The sequence below is a fragment of the Pangasianodon hypophthalmus genome, chromosome 18, assembly GCF_027358585.1.
Source record: "Pangasianodon hypophthalmus isolate fPanHyp1 chromosome 18, fPanHyp1.pri, whole genome shotgun sequence".
Lineage (NCBI taxonomy): Eukaryota > Metazoa > Chordata > Actinopteri > Siluriformes > Pangasiidae > Pangasianodon > Pangasianodon hypophthalmus.
Window position 1 is genome coordinate 18920755 of NC_069727.1, and position 12200 is coordinate 18932954.

At 38.5% G+C, this 12200-nt stretch overlaps 1 protein-coding gene across 2 annotated transcripts in view; it reads right to left on the minus strand.

The window, feature by feature from the left end:
• btbd11a (BTB (POZ) domain containing 11a) overlaps positions 1-12200 on the minus strand; it is a 193915-nt gene that overhangs the window by 43801 nt on the left and 137914 nt on the right. The gene's annotated exons all lie outside the window — the stretch shown is intronic.

Genomic DNA, 12200 nt, shown 5'->3' on the forward strand with positions numbered 1-12200 from the left:
CATTTGTTCCCAGTACATATATATATATTCACCCTCCATACACACATACACACAAGCATGCACACATCCAGACACAAACTAAAATCTGCACACTATGATCTTGCCAGTGTGTCAATTTGAAGAGAATTCAAAAGACTTTCGCAGTAAAAGAGAAAAATGCTGCTGTGCCACTAGTCAGTACACATATTTATCAAAATCCTCCTCAGCTGCCTTGAATGCCATGACTAATAGCTGGTAAGCAATCTCTAGCCAAAGGTACTTGGGTTTCTTGGGTTTCCAGAAAAAAAAAAAAACCTTTTGCATCACGTTTGATAAAACCAGCCAACATAAGTGATGAAGACCTCTACACAACTCAGCTGGACTCATTTTCCAGCTTTGGCAAGTGTTTCCTGACCACATTTACCACAAGCTAACCGGTAATTGCTTTGCTAGCATATAACACAATAGAACCATAAACATACCCTGCAGTTTTGTAAATTAGAAACAACATTCTTAGTGAACTGGAAGAAGGATTCACACTCATGTGATACTGGTGTTTTGTGAGCGCTGCAACTGTTTTTGGCTCCATTGCATTAGGGTGAAATGTCATTGACTCCGAGCTACATGAGGGAGGTGAGGAGAGTGAATGAAAAGTGTGAGCAATGGCAGGCAGCCTTGAGTCTGACGCCTGCTTCTGATTAATCGAGCATCCACAAATCCACACATTTATTGACACAGCACAACAGTGCACAGTGAAAGACTTCACATACACACAAATGCAGCCCTTTTACTGTAAAGAATTCAATCATAAAGGACATAAAGGACAATCAAGACTTGCTCACAGCTTTTTCCACCGGACCTTCCAGCATAGTATGGCAACTAATCTGAATCCTGAATTATCCACACCCTAGCTGATGAGTGTCAGCATCTGGTCAAAAAACACTACATGATTGGCAGTAAGCTTGAAAATTGCACACTGATGTTCTTTGATTTGAAATTTAAAAAAAAAGAACAGGCATTTAGCTTATATTATTTTAAAATGTTTGTGGCCCTGTCATGTGTCTTCCTCACAAGGTGAAGTATTGGGCATTAGATACAATATTTGTGGTAAGTGGCTTAGACAACAGCAAAGGTGCCAATACTTTTACATGAAGCATGGCTGAAAAATTCTTTCATTCACATCATTCTGGTCAGGATTGCAGTATTTCATAATAACCTGATCAACCTTGCTGTGAACCTGTGAAGTTGCTTTCTAAATCTGCCAGAACAAGAAAATTTGAAAAGCGAGATAATCACTGCACTACTACTAAATACCATCCAGCTGAAAAATAAAAATAGACTCCAGTCAATGAATGATCAACACTATTTTTACCTCCACTAATATGCTTATATTGAGTAACATGAAATATGGATAAAAAAGTTGACTAAATTCAGCAGAGATGTTTAGGTACAGGATGATTAACTTAGGAATGGGAAAACAATGACAAAATCCAGGCTCACATGTAATTTGCTGAGGCAAGCTGAGCTGCAAATCAGGTGGAAAAGTGCTATTTAGTGACTCATTTTAAGCCCTGGCCTGACGACTAACTGCTTGTAAATCTAAAACCAGTTTATTACTCAAACACCACACTACACATAAGGCTTGGGTAATGAAGTATATGGGCCCTGAGCTGCAGTTACAGCATATTTGACTGAATTGTAGTTGCAGTATAGCAGAACAGCTTGCACACAGGTGGGCATCAGGAACTGCAGGCGCAGTAGAGAAGAAAGCCCTGATCTCATTACTCCAGCAGGGATCAGCTCAAAAACAGTGACCTTCCACTGGGAACCAAAAGTGTAACCTTGGAAACAAGCCATTGAGGATGTCAAACAAGCTAAAATATCTATTACTCTTACAGACATTACAGCAAGGGAGGAGAAATATTACCTATTGACTTCTACGTGAGGCAACAGAAAGGGTACTAATAGCTCAGCTCGATCAATAATATAACCATAAGATCTAGTCCACTTACTAAAAATGACCTACAAAGTCCATATGTACCAGGTCTTTCTCACACCTTCAGCAACACTCAGGGCTAGCTAGTATAAGAGGGCTAGTGGGGGCTAGACAGGGCTTGCTTTCTTAAGAAAATAAATAAATAGTTTAAAAATAAGGTTCGATTTTTGCTGTCCACATTGTCTTACTTGCTGTGGTATCAACAAATGGTTTGAAGTGGATTTCTTTTTTATTTCTTCATGGAACCAAAAACAACAGCACCAACAGCAGTCGTAAGAAAAAACATACATATGAAGTAGAGGCTGGGCCTGATTTCTTTCTAGCCCAGACTATACATTCATACAGCTTATCACTGACTGCTGTTTTAAGTCATTACATAGTGTGAATGAATGCTATGTTATTACACAGACTGAACAAGTACCATGTGTCCTGGGGCTAAACTATTTAAGCCTGTGTCCATAACAGATCATTATCATTTTTCCCCAAAATGCCTTTGGATTAGATAGTAGAAGTAAATAAACCAATCACATATTGTCTAATACACTGACTTATCAGTTTTGTTTGAGATCATAGAATCTTTTTCTCAAACACCACTGACCCTGTGCTAGCAATGTCCTCCTGTCACATCAGAGCAGCAAAACTGCTAGCTTCTCAAATAAAGAAAAAAAATTCACACCAGAATCACTTAATAATATGAACATGTTTAGTGTGTTTCATGGTGGAGTTTTGGAGATAAGATATTGAAATATCTGCATTAAATTAAAAAAAAAATCACCCTTATGTATCAGCATTAGGATTTAGAAGATGGTTAATAATGACTGCTGGTGATAAAAGGTTTAAAGGGTGTGCACATTTTAACACGGGTTTATACATTTCTAGAAATTATAATTATTGGAATTAGTCCAGCACCCTCATATCAGTGAAATTATAATTCCTGGAGCAGTTTTGCATATACTGTTGAAGAAATCCACAAGAAAACGTAGGGACAGGCACTTGTGGAGTGGAGGGTCTTATGCAAGGAACCAACAGAAGCAGAACAGAACAATGATAAATGAAAAAGATTTGAATAATAAAAGGCTGTGCTTCAGGTTCCTGAACTACCATTATGCTACATCAAAGCAGGCAGCAAATGTACATTCTGCCTTAAGAGTCACTATCTACTACAAAAAAAAACCATCATTTCATATATTTTCTTGTAAAAAAAAAAAAAGAGTTCACCTTCTTTTTCCCTCATTTGGAAAATTCAAAGCTCTTTTCTACAGTCACACAAGTTCCTTCCTTTACAGATCCACCTCCCTGCTGCTATCTCTCCTCACAGCAGCTGTGCTAAATGATAGATTTACAATATGACCTTTTCTTAGTTCAATCATTTTTTTGTTTAATCATTTTTGTGGTTTGTGTTGTTTGCAGGGAGGTGGGGGAAGCCATTCTGGTGGTGGAGTGCATTCACACTGCTTGACACTTTGCAATAATTATGCACCAGACGTTCCCTAGTGCCCTCTCACTGCATACCTACATTAATCACCAGGAACAGCTCAGTGGATCTCCCTCCCTCTTCCCTCTTGTGCAAGATGCAATAATAGTTGGAGTAATTACGGGGAACGGATCACACCCCCGTCGAATATGACACCAGAAGGGCGATCCCCGTGAGCCAAATTTGTTCAGCTGTGTGTGAGCCAGGAGACCTGATATTCACTTCTCACTGTATATTTCTTCATAATACAGAGAAAGTTGAGAATATGCGTCAGGAGGGCATATGAGAAAGATTTTTTTCTCTTCTTAGAGCCATTATACATAGATATCAAATGTAGCTAAATGTTAAGTAAACAGGTTATCTCAACTGTGGGGGAAAAAAAATCTAAATTTTCCCAGGATTTTTTGTTACAATTACAATTCAATTATCACTTTATATATATATATATACATATCTTTGTGGCTCAATATCTTCTTAAAATCACAGAATTGTGGAATGAAACTATTTAATTCCAAGCTGATTTACCCATGCTCTGAGGGTTTTCCTTTTCCCTCTCAGTATACTTGCATAAGTGAGCAAGCTTTAATGTGCAACAGTGAATCAATCAGGTCCAGAAATCTCGAGCTCTAACAGTAGAAGGCTGTGTACTTTGTCTGAGTAATTTTATTTGCTGCATTGAGCTCAGTTAACTGAATTCTGCAGTGTGAGAGAGACAGCACACTGCAGTGGTTAATTATAGAAGAAAAATTTTAGAGTAGACAAATATATCTCCTGTATCTCCCAATATCTCCTGAAAATAATGACATCTGGATAACTGATTCAGTACTATATGTATGACAGCTTACCATTTTGGCATGAAAATGAGTCTGTGTGCCTGTCTGTCTGTATATCTATTTAACCACTCACTGATCACTTTATTAGGAACACCTGTACACCTTCTCATTCCATCCAATCCACCAATTATTTGGCAGCAGCACAGTGCATAAAATCATCAGGTCAAGAGCTTCAGTTAATGATCACATCAAATGTTAAGCAGAAGAAAAATGTGATCTCAGTGACTGTGATATGGTGTGGTTGTTGGTGCCAGACAGTTGGAGTATATTAGAAACTGCTGATTTTCTCTAGAGTTTACACAGAAACATTCAGTGAGTGGCAGTTCTGAGAGCAGAAACATCTTGTTGATGAGAGAGGCCAGAGGAGAATGGCCAGACTAGTCCGGATGACAGGAAGGCTATGCTAACTCAAATAACCACTCTTTACAACCGTGGCAAGCAGAAAAGCATCTCAGAATGCACAACACACTAAACCTTGAGGTAGATGGGCTACAAAAGCAGAAGACCACATGGGATTCCACTCCTGTCAGCCACGAACAGGAATCTGAGGCTATCATGGGCACAGACCCACTGAAACTAGACAGCTGAAGACTGGAAAAAAGACCAGAAGAGGTATGACATTTTGAGCTAAAGTTTAGTTAAACACAGAAAATGTTTTCTTAAAGTATTTAAGTAGGTTTTTTTTTTTTTTTTTGCAAAACACTGACTTCAAAGTTATTGGCACCCCCTACAATTAATTAAATCTGGTTAAGTCTCCACTACAGAAAATAAAAGCACTTGTCATGTCTAACAAGATTAAAGACGCTTGTTGAAGGCCTTGGCCACTCCTCCATGCAGAACATTTAAAGCTCCTTTATGTTCCTGGATTTGTGCTTGTGGACTTGTATTCCTCATTATTTCAGACCACCTGTTTCTGGATGTATGTTTGGCTCATCATCTTGTTAAAAGCTCTCGAACTGTGGACAAGAATTAACCTCCTGGCAGATGCAACCAGATATTGGGCTAAAACCTCCTAACCTCCTGTTACTTTGTGGAATTCAGAGTGCCATCATCCTCCAACCTAGACCACCGACCACAGAGCAGCCCCAAAGCATCAGTGATTCACCACCGTATTTGACAGTGTGTATCAGGTGCTTTTCCTTGTATACAGTGTACTTGTGTTGCCAAACATGCTGATAGAGTTCATGGCCAAAAATTGATTTTCTTCTCATCTGACCACAACACACAACTCAGGAACTTCATTTCGTGGCTTGTTATGAGCAGTTATGAAGGTGATGTCAAATAGCTGGGACTTAAAACCAGAGAATAAACTAAACTACGCCATTTTGAAACTGTGGTCTAAGGCATTTTCTGCTTTCCGCACCATTTTCCTTACTATTCATTAGCATACAACTATCATCAATATATTAAATTTGTCGTTGCAAAAGTACAAATGTACAAACTGATCCATTGTTCTTAATAGCTCTACTGCTACCTTAAACCTGACACACTTTTGTGACATCTGCAGTAAACAATGAAAAAAAAACTAATATATCATTTTGCTCATTTTTATGAATGCTCCCATTAATTCTGGAGGACACTTTATAGTGAATAAATGAATAAGTGAATGCACTGGGTTTGGAAGTTGAAGAGCACGTTGCATTACTTTGGGTGCCAAGCTGTAGTGTCAACAAGGGACTGTAGTAAAGCTGAAACCAGACCAGTCTTATCGTGTGATCCTTCATAGTCTGGAGCTTCAAAGAAGCCCAGAAAGACAAAGTCAAAGCAGCCTTTCCTTCCTCCCTGGCCTTTCATCAGCCCACTGGTGTGACAGGATGCATGGACTCTTTGAAGGTGATATCTGAGGTCTCCTATGATGAACATTACACTACTGCAGTATCCTCTAAATCAGTTAGAGCTCAGAGTATTAGCCAATACCTGATATTGATCTGTACAGTTATTAAAGTGGTGATACTCTGACCCTTTTAATAACTGTACCGACTCTCAGCAAGCTTCTGTTGCAAAGTTATGAGAATCATCTGGTGAGGGTGATGTTCCCAGGGGCTGCTTAACAGCATCTAGTCTTTGGCTGATAGATTTGCTGTCTGGCTAGCATATACATATTTGTCTGACATTTATTTAATACGAGTTTACTGCATGATATATTAGTACCACACTTAAAAGATCATTGCGATGGTAACACTGATGCTTTGCAATAAGCTTTTATGTTAATCAGTGTAGCTTTATACCAGACATAATGAACTCGCTGGTCTAATAAACTTTAATGATAATGCTTTCTATCAGTATAACGCCATATCTATAAAGAACTAACAACAGATTCATGTTCTAATACCCTCATAACGCATTATAAGCATTGTTATAATTAAGTATGGAAATATTTACAGTGCATTATTGTGAAATATACCACAGCACTCTTGAATGATGATATGAAGCATGGCTCTGATGTAACATAAATAACAGGTTAATATTTTTCTAGTAATGCGCTCATTCTAATACATTATCATTCTATAGTAACAGCTCATTCACGGGGACTTGAATGGTGGTTGCTTGAATGGTAATCTGAGACTAATAATTAACTGATAAAAACCATGTTTTTTTCAACAAAGAAAAACATATAATCTTTGATATGAGGTAGTCTTCTGATAAGAAATGTTTATATAACCTAAATAAGTTTTCCTCTATGTGAAACACCTTGCGTCAGACCATATTAGTACCTCCACATGGTTTATTTTCCTATAACAGCGTGGCCTGTCATGTTTTATTCCTTACTTAGTAATCTAATGCATTGTAAGTAGTGTAACAGCACTAATACCAAAGAAACTTAGGCACAGTGCATTAGACCTGCCTTGATGTTTTCCCCCAAAAAAACTTCTCAAAGAGCACTAGAAAGTGATGGAGTGGGAACATTATTAGGTTGTCTATTGCATGATGTAAAAAAAAATAGTAGTGTTATAAATAGTAGCCCTTAATATAACTTCCCATTTTCATATGTAGATTTGTAAAGAGACTTTTTTCTAAGAATTAAGTTTTTTTGGAAGAAACTACAAGACTATTAAACTATTAAATGTCATGTCAACGCCAGACACGGCATCCAACTACAATATCCAGAATGTAACGGGACCTACAACCATGGCTGCCATGGACTACAACATTCACCAACCACAGAGACTTTCACGTTCACCGGCTTACCGATCACACGCCTGAAACCAATCATTCAATCATAACCACTCAGTATATAAGGAACTCAACACCAGTTCACTGCAAAGTATATGCTCTGTGTTTTATACTGGTCTATACCGAGCCTTTCTATTGCTATTGTCTATCTGCTTTCCTGATCCTCTTCTGGTTTTCATGTTTGTTGCCTTTGCCTAGTCTAGTTCATGTTGTCTGTTCATCGCCTATATAAATTCAGGATATAAATTTTACATTTATTAATTTATCCCTAATGAGCGAGCCAGAGGCGACGGTGGCGAGGAAAAACTCCCTGAGTCGATATGAGGAAGAAACCTTGAGAGGAACCAGACTCAATAGGGAACCCATCCTCATCTGGGTGACACTGAATAGTGCGATTATAAATATTAGACTATAAATTTAGATGCTTCTGTAGCCACAAGCAACAGTAGTAAAAAACTCCCTGAAAAAAATCCCCACATGAGGAAGAAACCTTTGAGAGGAACCAGACTCAATAGGGAACCAATCCTCTTTTAGGTGGCACTGTGTATCTGTTGGGCTGCACGATATTGAAGAAAAAAGAGATATGCAATACGATAATGCTGTAAGTGTGTAAATATATATATATATTTAGTTTTTACATGTTTCATGTATAAAATGTATCTAATTTAACTAATCTATAATGCTATCTTAATTTAAATCATATCCACACTAGACAAGTGCTATTAACTTAACATTGTACTGCAGGAGGTGGGACAGAATATAGAATAAAATGAAAAATTTTATATGTTACAATGACTAATTAAAACTACTGAAATAAAACTAATCTCAAGGTGCAGTCTGTGCCCAAAGCACTGAAGTCAGGGCCATCTATTTATGTCCGCGGCTTCAACCATATTTGTTGTGTTATGGGTGGTAAAACACACTAGACACTTCTCACTCAAATTCCAACCAGACAAAGCCCCTTGCAGTCCCAGAGCTATGTTTTCCCCACTGTGCTCACCAGGGAAGTACGATGTCTGTAAGCACTGACCTCTCAAGTCTTGGTCAATAAAATGAACCGTCAAGCTACTGTACAGTTCTGTTGTCCTGCTGGACCAGAGGTCCGTCGTACACGCAGAATGTTCGACATCTCTCAGTTCCAACTCGACATGGTTGCGACAATGCATGTACATTTGGGGGATACTGGTCTGGGTAAAATGAGCGCAGGAGGGAATGTTATACCGTTTATTTATGGTAATCTTCAGGTGCACAAAACCTGGTTTCCCGACTGTGGCCATCGGCACCATATCCTTTGCTAGAAAGTGTGTTATGGCCTCTGTTATTTCTCTATGATGCTGGGAGCTTGCAGGATATGGTGTTAAGCTCTCAAAACTTAATGCTATGGATTGTTGCTTAGGTTTGAAAACGGGTTGATTTACCTGTGTTTGACGATTTTTCTGCCGAACACAGCTGATACAAATTGTTGTGCTTTGACTTGAGGTGACTGTGAAGATTTGTAGTGTTTCCTCTTTGCATTGCCACCCGCTATTTACATGTTTTACATATAACATGTTTTACTGCTTGCAGTACGCCTATCGCAATATGTACATTTGCGATATTCTGATAATTTCGATATATGGTGCATCCCTAGTATCTGTGTATGTATTCGTCTAGCATCTACAGTGTAATATTAATTGTAACTGGAGGACAGCAGGCATGATTAGTAACCTCTCTGGAACTTCACCAGGAATCCACAGAAGGTGAATCATTGGTTATGCCTCAGTAGCCAGTAAATGAGTCGCTAAAATAGGTGAGCACTTTTACTTATGTGGGTATGTAATTTACGGGCTGCCATATTGAGACCGCTCAACAATTCTGTCACTACGCATGCATCTCTGTGCTCACTGACCAGCATGTAATACCAACTCTGCATCATCATCCAAATGATTTACCTATAAACAGCTGGCAACTCACACTTCATTCCACTCTTTGATCCATTCAATCTGTTCAAGAGGAAACTTGAACGGATTGTGTGCAAGACCTTGAACATGATCTCTCATCAGTGCAATCCCTGCATATCAAATATACCCTTCGCTCTGGCAAAAGATACAGACACTTGATAACTAAAACAAGCTGCTTCAGAAAGTTTCTTTCCTGCTGTTCTTCAGAGGCTGCTGTAAACTCCTGGTTCTTTCAGTCTGAACTGCTGTAATGTTTGCACAGCCTATACTTTATCACTCCACACTCTGAGCATCTCTATCTGTACCTTTTCAACATTTCACATACTCTTCTGATAAATTTGCACTCTGTGACTCTGTATTGATACACGTGTTTTAGCTGTCCTCCACTTCATGTCTTTGCAGTATTACTCATGTTGTTAAGAATACTTGTAATGTCTCTAGTGTTGTCACATCTGGTTCCACACCACATCTGGCACAAACGCTCACACTCACCTGAACAGTAACACATCTGTTTCCTGTTTATCTTCAATTCACTCTCAGTGTTTAAACAACTCAATCATTCTTGTTTTTTTTGCCATTTTGTCAGTTATCAAGTCTGAGCATTATTTCCCGATTGCTTATCTGGCTTTGACCTTTCCGCTTTCTCCATGTTTCTGATCCTGTTTTCCTGTATTGCTCGGTTTGCCTGGTAATTTGACCTTTGGACAGTTTTTGACAAAGATTCTGCTTGCTGAGTGGACTATTTTTCTCCCGTTATCCCCCCAATTTGTTCACCTGCCAATTCCCAACCACCAGTCAACTTTCCCTTATCACAGAACAGCTACCAACTGGGGAAGGTGAAGGCTAATGCATTCTTACTCTGAGACATGTGAAGCCAGCCAAACACATCTTTGCAAACTGCCACACATGCTACATCACAGGGCAGCAAGACACCCTCAGAGGAAAACACTATCCACCCTCTTCCACATACATGAGTTCACAGGCAGCAGTGAATGGCTAGTGTTGCTGTGATTGACAGGGGAGAGAGCACGCCATCCCTCCCACCCAGAATTAACACTCGTGAACTCCCGATGTGTTGTCTTCTCCACTTCTGCACTTTATTGTTTAGTTTATTGTTTAATATCGAGTGTTCAGCTGTACTGAACCAAATTACCACCCATATTGCTGTATAGTAATAAAACATTCTTGACCTAGATCTACAAATCTAGATCATTTATCTACAAAGCACAGGCCAAGAACACACTGAGTGTGTCATCCTGACGTACATTTATGACTGGGATTCCACAACATGACATAGTGTACTATTATAGGAAAGTAATCAATGACATTGTCAGATTATTCTCCAAAAACAGCATGTCCCAAAGAGATCTAGTCTCCTTATACCACTGTAATTTGTCAACAAATACAACTGTAATTTATTAATGAATAACATTTTTTTTATTCATTTGTAGTTACACGGTAGTTTAATGGTGTAATAAGTAACAAAGGGGATTAACTTACATATGTTACAACAGCTAAAAACAATCATTCCCTCACCAGCCACTCTATATTCTCTCTTGAAGTTAATAAGAAAAAAACTTGTCATGTTACCAATAAACCACAAAGCACAAAGTCCTCCGTCCTGAAGATTATTCCACGGCGGAATGTTAAACAGATGTCTCATTACACAAAGCATCACTATATCAACTATTATTCATTTTTTGTTGTTAAATAACAATATGCTCTGTTTATTATTAGTCTTAGATTAAGATAAGATAAAATAAGATAATCCTTTATTCGTCCCCCAATGGAGAAATTTGTAATTATGCAAATTTGCAAATTATGTGGCGTGTCTGCCATACACAGCCCTGTGTAAGTTGTTGCTAGAGCAATGATGATGTATTAGAAAAAGCGCATTAATATAAACCTTAGCGGCTGCTAATCAACACCATTCTGACCAATCAGATTCAAGAATTCAAAGGCACTGTATAAAAATAAAATATTTATAGCATTTGCAAAAATATCCAAAAGTTTTTGGACTAATCCAAAATTGAGCCCATAAACAATAATAACAATAATAATAATAATAATAATAATAATAATAAAAAGGCCTGCCACAAAGTCTTTCATTTCTCTCCACTACACTTCGTGAAACACATAAACACATACACTAAGGTGCACAGTCTCACATCACTTAGTGTGAAAATGCACACATTGCCACACTTTTGCTTCCCATTGTTTAGACATAATTAGGAAACAGACGATAGAGACCAGATGGCTGTATCGGATTACAAATAGAAACATTTAAAAGAGCATGTCAATACCATAACCCTGATTGGAGCAGCCAGGGGTACTGGTGTCTGAGCTCGGCTCATGTTTTATTCATACCAGTCTGTGACATCTCCTACAGTGAAGCCCTGTACAGCCGCACCAGTGGGGCCAGACAGTGATTAGTGCTCTGCTGCTCTGCTTACTTTAGAGTCTCTAAATCTCACTTTCTGATGAAATATTGCACACTATTGTTTATTCCTCAAGGTGGGACAGGATATATGGTATTATGTGAATATCCATCAGTAATCACAAGAGGACACAGACGGCGCTTGCATGATGGAACAAAATGACCGTAGCTTTTACTGCGGAAATCCTGACGGGCTGTGTATTATTGCAATTTCCACAATAAGCCTGAATTCGCCACTCAAGTTTGTTTGTCATTTCCTAATTACTTTCTGTAGACTTCAAATGTAAAATTTTATAGGAGAAAATATAGTGGAAAATGTCCAAATTTCTCCATGTGAAGGGTTTTTCCAGGCTGCCACACATACACA